Raw genomic sequence first — 7398 nt, 5'->3', positions numbered from 1 at the left:
TTTTTCTTTTTAGTTTTACGAGTTTCACGAAAATCACGAGACTTTACCACGACCTCGGAGACCCATGGGAAGTTCATAAGCACAACAATGGGGGGTGGATCGCACAAATGGGACAGGAACCCATGACACACACAGGACTCGATCATGGGCTCCTGTATGGGTATTGACCACTCCAGAAAATACCATAACATACCATAATGCTCTTTGTTTGTCACCCCAAAATTTTGCATAAGCATTGTTTTCAGTTTCTCTTGGGGACATTTTAACTCCCAAGAGAAACTGAAAACAATGCGTGTACAAACTTTTGTGGTGGCAAACAAAGAGCATTATGGTATGTTATGGTATTTTCTGGAGTGGTCGAGTTTTTGGGGGTCACTTTTACAAGTGTATTAATTTTACCAGTGTAGCTATTGTTTTGAGACTCTAAATCTTTAGCAGAGAAGCGACGACCGGAAATAGGTCTGCTGTTCGCAGGTTTAATACATGCAAGCGTGACTGGATGGTAAAAGTTGTTTTTCTCATACAAATGCTTCCAACATTCGGCGGCCGTTACAATCGCCTCTGAAAATCCTCATGTTACCTATTTTTAATATGCTCTTTCAGCTTGTGCTAACAAAATTTTTTAAAAGTGAACTGTTTTTTTGTTTACCGAAAGTTGATCACGTGATCAAGTCATGCAAAGAGCCTACCGTGTGGCACGAAAATTTTGCGGGAGTACATTTTTGCGGATTGGCGATTTTTTGTGTTTTGCGGGAACTAATTTTTGCAATTAGGACAGATTAGTTTTTCTTGCTGGGAATTAATTTTTGCGATTTTTAGAAAGTACCCAGTACCCAGCACTGATAATATTTTCGTTTTTATTGAGTACGTGCAATAGAAATACATATTTCCGAGCAATAAACCAGTATTTCGTTGTTTCTGAATGAAAGAGACAAGTTGTGATTGAACAGACACTATTTCTTAGCACTGTATTTTTGTGTAGCGAATTTATATTAGTGAATATCTACTCTGTTTTAAATTTTTAAGGAAAAATTTTTGCGGTAATTTTTATTTGCGAGAGCTTATTTTTGCGGATCGCTGGAAAAACCGCAAAAATCGCAAAAATTAGAGCCCACAAAAATTTCGTGCCACACGGTAATTACATTTGTAAAGTTCGATTAAATTGACCCATGCTCCACATAGGGACTTTTATTCACGTTCCCCTCCTACTAACGTTTTAAAAAGGAGAAATTGGAAGGCGGAATCGGAAAACACGAAAGGTAAAAAGTAGACAATGCTAGCTACTCACGGGAATACTCGCGGGTTTTAACTGGATTAAAAGTCTGTCCTGAGCTGAATTTCATTAACCCGGAAAAAAAAAGTTACTGACGAAAACATTTTGGATTTTCCACCTAACGAATTCGCTGAAGTGCATTTAATTGCCCCCATTTAATTTGGAAGAAATTTTCACTTTAGAATGTGTCATCAAACTGAACCTTTCAAAAACGTTTCAGTAGCGCTAGGCATCGTGAAGTAAAGGAAGCGTACACCGTGACCTCTACGAGAGTTTTTAACGCGGTTGACAATCAGCTTTTGTCGTTATCAACAACAACAACAACAACAAATTTTATTGAAAATTGGAAAATAACTAATTACATTACTTTCCCACCCGTAAATAGCTTATAAACTAATCGAGGCGGGGGGAGCTGAAGACATATTACAAAACAAGATTTATATATAGATGAGATGGACTAAATAACAGTGAACACACTACTATACAGTAAATAGAATTTAAACTAACATAAAACAAGGTAAGAGAGGCTAACCTAAAGTTATAAATAACTTAATGAGACGGGAGACTTCGACATAATCATCTTCTGACAGCAAGAAATTTAGTAATAATTCCTTTTTTACGAAAGGACGAACGTTTAAGTATTTTAATCGAATAAGGAATAGAGTTCCAAATTTGGGCTCCGATTCTCGTGAAAAAGGCATACATTTTATCGGTCCTAGAGAACTTAACATAAAACGAGTCGCTAGAGACAGATCTTCTTCTGTAGTTATGAATCTGACTTGTTTTAACGAACTGATTGAGTATACCAACTGGTGCTGTCTGTCTGTTGATATCATACAATAAATAGCTACAATCTCTGAAAAATAGGCTAGGCAGGGGAAGGCAATTTGATTTGAGAAAGAAGGGTACGGCGTGTTCCTTAGACTTACTGAAGTAAATGAGACGTAAGGCTTGTTTTTGTAGAGTGACGATCCTTCTTTGAAATGTCAAGGCACATTTTCCCCAACCACAAATACCATAAGTCAAGTAAGGGACAATTAATGAGTTGTAAACTGAAAGTAAAACACGACGCGGGACATAATGTCGAATCTTAGCTATAATTCCTATCCACTTGCTGATTTTGTGACAGATAGATTCGATGTGGTATTTCCATGAAAGATTTGAATCAATCATTAAGCCAAGATATTTTACATAATCTTTCATTTCAAGGTTTGCGTAGGTGTTAGTCACGGAGTCAAGAATTCTAATCCTAGGTATGAAGGGCATATTCTTTGCCGGGGACGAAAGATTACAAAATATGATTTTTTTTTATGTTCAATGACAGTTTGTTGGCCTTTAGCCAGTCGTTGACATTGCCAAGCTCGCGATTAACAAGTGTTTCGAGTTCCTTTAGGTTGTTATTTGCAAGTATTATACTAGTATCGTCAGCAAATAGATAAAAGGCAAATAACGAAGAGGACTTGTAAATATCATTGATAAACAGTAGGAATAAGAGTGGTCCGAGGACTGAGCCTTGTGGCACGCCGCACAAGGTCGTCTCAGCCTCAGACACAACATTATTAACTTCCGTAGTTTGCTTTCGATCAGTCAGGTATGATCTGAACCAGGAGTTGATTACACCTCTAATACCATAATTTCCAAGTTTAGCTAACAAAATCTCATGGTTAACAGTATCAAAAGCCTTCTTGAGATCGATGATTAACACCGCACGAAAATTTACCGTTGTCCATATTTTGGAGAATTGTGTTAACAATATCAAGTACAGCATGCTCAGTACTGTGCTTACTGCGAAAACCGTATTGCTGATCATAGAGAGTGTTGCAATCTTTGACAAACTTGGTAACTCTGGAGTAAATAAATTTTTCAAAAATCCTGTTATAAATCGAGAGCAGAGAAATAGGTCGGTAGTTTTCGGGCAGAGTGTCATCTTCGTCCTTAAATATCGGGATAATCTTAGCACACTTTAGTTTAGATGTAAAAATCCCTGAGCAAATAGACTGATTAAAAATCGTGGCTAGAGGTACGGATATGACCCTTATTGCCAATTTCAGCAGGATTAAGTGGCGGATCTAAATAATCAAAGAATGGTCTGAGGAATTTTAGAAGCCAGTTTGCTCCCAACAGTGGCGAAATATTTGTTAAGAATATTACTTATTTCCTTCGGGTCACTAGTTGGAACCTCATTCGGGTTTGAGCGAATAGAGTTAGTTGAGTTGCGCTTGTTTTTCTTTTTACAGTTTCCAATTAGCTCGTTAATTCCTTTCCAAGTTTGACGCATATTACATATGTTGAGATCAAAGAAACTTTGGTAGTAGTTCTCGATAGTTCGCTTTACTTAATCTCGTAAGATAGATGATTTTATTTCTGTAAAATTTGTATTTGTCCCTGTCTGAGGTATAGAAGAGGTTATTCTTTACCCCGAATTGATTTTCTTAAACCCGCACTCAGCTATGGTTTAGCAAGGAATTTTTGTTTACGATTGGATATACTTCTTAAAGGGGCGTGTTCACGGTTAATTGACTTGTTGACGCATTTGTAAAACCTGGAGAACGATTGATTGGCATCGGTATGTTTGCAACTATTATTCCAATTAATATTCTGCAAGTCGTCAATGAAAGATTTTGCATTGAAAGTAGAATAGTCACGAACCTTAGTTTTGTTGTTTGGAAAGAATGGTTTACATCGTTGTTGTCGTTCTCAACGCTGTGTAATTGCAACGTTGCTGTTCATTGCACTGTTCTAGGGCAGTGACGGATACAGACCTTCGGCAGGAGCCGATTAAGTAGCAGATAAGGAGGGGGGCGGTCATCCAGACCCTTAGAAAAGGGGAGGGGGGGCCAGTCTCAAAAAACTCTTTTTCGGCCCTTCGAGCCTTAGTTTGGTCTAAAAAAAGGGAGGGGGGGGGGGGGAGGCTGAATCCGCTACCGCTAGGGCGAGGACATACTGGAAAAATCGCCCGGCCCCGGCCGTGTGATGGGAAGGTCAAACCATGAGGTTGGGGAAACCGTTAGAGTTATAAATTGTCACTTGAAACGAAAAGAGAATAACTTTATTGGATGAATTAAATTACTTGCAAGGTAAGTCAAAAGCAGTTTGAAAAAAATTGCATTGGATAACATTTATCTTGACTTCTTTTTTAAACAATTCTAATGTGATTCCGGGATGTGATTATTACCCGCTGTCAATATAAAAAAGGGACACTAATCAAAAGGAAGCAAATTTAAAATCGTAACATGTATAAATAGAAAATTGCTCTTGGCACCTTCAAAATTGTCATTCCAGAAATTCAACTCTATGACAACAACAACGAGGCAAATAACTCTTTGATAAAAATTTATGGGTAGTCGGCAAGGAGTAATTGTAGTGATTTGCAGCTTCTCAGTGAGGTCTTCATCACTTAATTACTTATTACACTCAATACAAGCATCGCCGTTTGACTCCTTGTAATTGCATAATCCATTTTCCAAAAACTCTCTTCGTATCTTATTCAACTGCTTCTCTGTGACCTCATACAATCTGTTTGCCTCTTCATTGGGTAGCGCAGCCAACTGACCAATGTAGTCCGACTTAAGGCAAACCCCACAGCATTTTCCATCACAGGACGTCCCGCGACATCCTCCCTTCTTGACATTCAACCAGTAACATGCGTAGTATTTTGGGGTTTTCGCGCTGTCCACGTTGGAAAAAGGCCATTTTCCAGCAAAAATCTTTCGTAAATTTCGCTGGCATTGTTTTAAGTTAAACTTCTTTCTTTTGAAACTTGGTTTGAGCTCCCCGTTCGAGGTTTCGTCTTGGCAATCTTCCATCCGATTCGCCCCTCTTCCGTCAACACACGATGGAAATTCGCCATTTTTGCTAGCGTCTTTTTCTTCTCCTTCGAATTCTATGACATGATTCCACGAAGCACCAAAATCATACTCGTATTCAAGATAACGATTCTCTTCGTTGAAGACATCGTACAACTTGTAGACTAGTTCACCCCTAACCTGGTGAGGGCTTGTAAAACAACCTTTCTGGTGCACATGCGAATAGCGAACGAAAAGTCCATTGCATTTTCCAACTTCGGTCAATTTTTCAATTTCCCAGTACCCGTCGGTCACTTTGTATTCAACTGGATCATGTTCTGGTCGGTCATTCTTTGGCTTTTTCGAAGGTTGTTCAATTAAACTGCTTTCTTCGTCCTCGCTCAAACTGCACCCTTCGCCCATTGACATAAAATTATGCATGTAATAGCTTTTCCAACCAAAGATTTCTTGAATAAGGATATGAAGACCGTACAACGAGAAATTCGCAGGTACTATAACCCTCCGCCAGCGACCTTCCTCATCGGTACACTGGTCATCTAATAGGGTTATTTTCAACTTGTATGAAAGGCTCGCCGAGCTAGAAGAAGAAAGATTATTTTCCGTCGAAGAAGACGCTATAGAGAAACCCGTGGCCATGTTGAAAAGAGGAATGTGGCTACTGGAAAAGCAATGTGCAAACCACGAACCCACCTTTACTTGGAATCACGTGATAATATGAACTGGTGCTAAATTTCGGGGAAATACTCACGTGTTTTTTGAGGTTATTGTTATTGGACTCGCTGTCGGGTCGGCTTGAAAACAAGACCCTCCAATTTCTTTTTCGTATTTCTAGGGGATACTCCAGTACCCCCTCCGGAAAAAAACTTTTACTCAGAGATGGGGGGGTAGGCTATTCTTCTAATTTTTCACGTGATCAATAATCGGAAAAGTTTAAATTAATTGTTTCTGTCTCCTTTTTGTAACTTCCCCTCAAACTTGTATTGTCACACGAGGAACGCTGGATGTACCCTGACCCCAAGGACCGAACCAAGTGGTTACCTAGTGCTGCAACAACTGTAAAATACTACTGCATCAGAGAGTCCCTAGCCTGCGAAGCGCAGACGCATTTCCGGTCGTCGCTTCTCTCCCTCCGAAAAATAGCGTCTGCGAACCCGAGCGGCAAAACGATTTCCGTGACGTAAAACCTTTTGTTTTGATGTAGGCCAATCAGATCAAAGGATAGAATACAGCTCGAGTGACTCCTCGCGACCTCGCGCGCTGAAGTGTCTTGGATTTTGGCGAGAATTACCAAATACGCTTTGGAACGTAAATTTCACGATCATAACAAGGTTTCCTGCGACGTTGAATGGTGACTTCTTTATGAAGCAACGGCTTCTTAAGCTATGTATGTGATGTGGGCCTTTGGTTTCGCTTTATAAAAGACGGCAGTACGTGACATAAACAAAACCCGGACCAAATAATCGCTACAGTGAAAGGAAAGCAACATAGCTTAATGACATCGCGCTCAGACTTATTTATTTCAATTTAACCAGCGCTGACAAAAGGTGGTGAATCAATTATACAGACACATCCTTGACTGATTCAGAAATCTCTAACAATCGCTCGTTAATAATTCTAGTATCGCCACAACACAATGATCTGAAATATTATAAACCTGGGCCAGACCCAGCGTGAAATAAATAGTTACAGCAGTAAATAGATCATAGTCAAAATAACATTTCAGCTACGACGCTTCGACTCATCTCACAAAAAACTATGGAAATGAGAACCTTGAAAAGAACATGTACTTAAAGAAATATACCGGAACAAATATAAAATGCTTTCGATCTGATCAAAGTTCTATCTGAACCAAGAAGCAACCACGCATGGAAAATCAATTACCACATGTCCTACCTTTCAAAGATAAAGGATATCTACTAAAAATATCTAAAGCGGCACACGACAAACTAGCGAAGAGTTCTCCAAGGCACACTTTCCTGTCAGGAACCAGGGAGGAACAGAAGCAACAAACGGCATGATACGTCTTCTGTCATTAGGACATTTATCGTTTCGAATATGATCAAAACAACAAGGTGTGATAAATCAATGACTCCGTAGGCAAATAGATGGAAATTGTCCTCTAATCTTTTCTTGGATATGACTCCTCTTGATACTTATTTCGTCAATCAGTCCCACAATCCTGGCAAATTAACTTTCGTAAACGCGTCGTTCTGAGAAAAAAGGACGGCTATACACAAGCCACGTCGTCCTTTCAATTTCGACTTGAAAACATATCCACCGCGCACGATCCTGCGAGAAGTCTCGCGAGTTAGTTCCTTG

This window comes from Porites lutea, chromosome 10 (assembly GCF_958299795.1).
Source record: "Porites lutea chromosome 10, jaPorLute2.1, whole genome shotgun sequence".
Lineage (NCBI taxonomy): Eukaryota > Metazoa > Cnidaria > Anthozoa > Scleractinia > Poritidae > Porites > Porites lutea.
The sequence above is the reverse complement of the archived record's forward strand: the minus strand, read 5'-3'. Positions refer to the sequence as shown.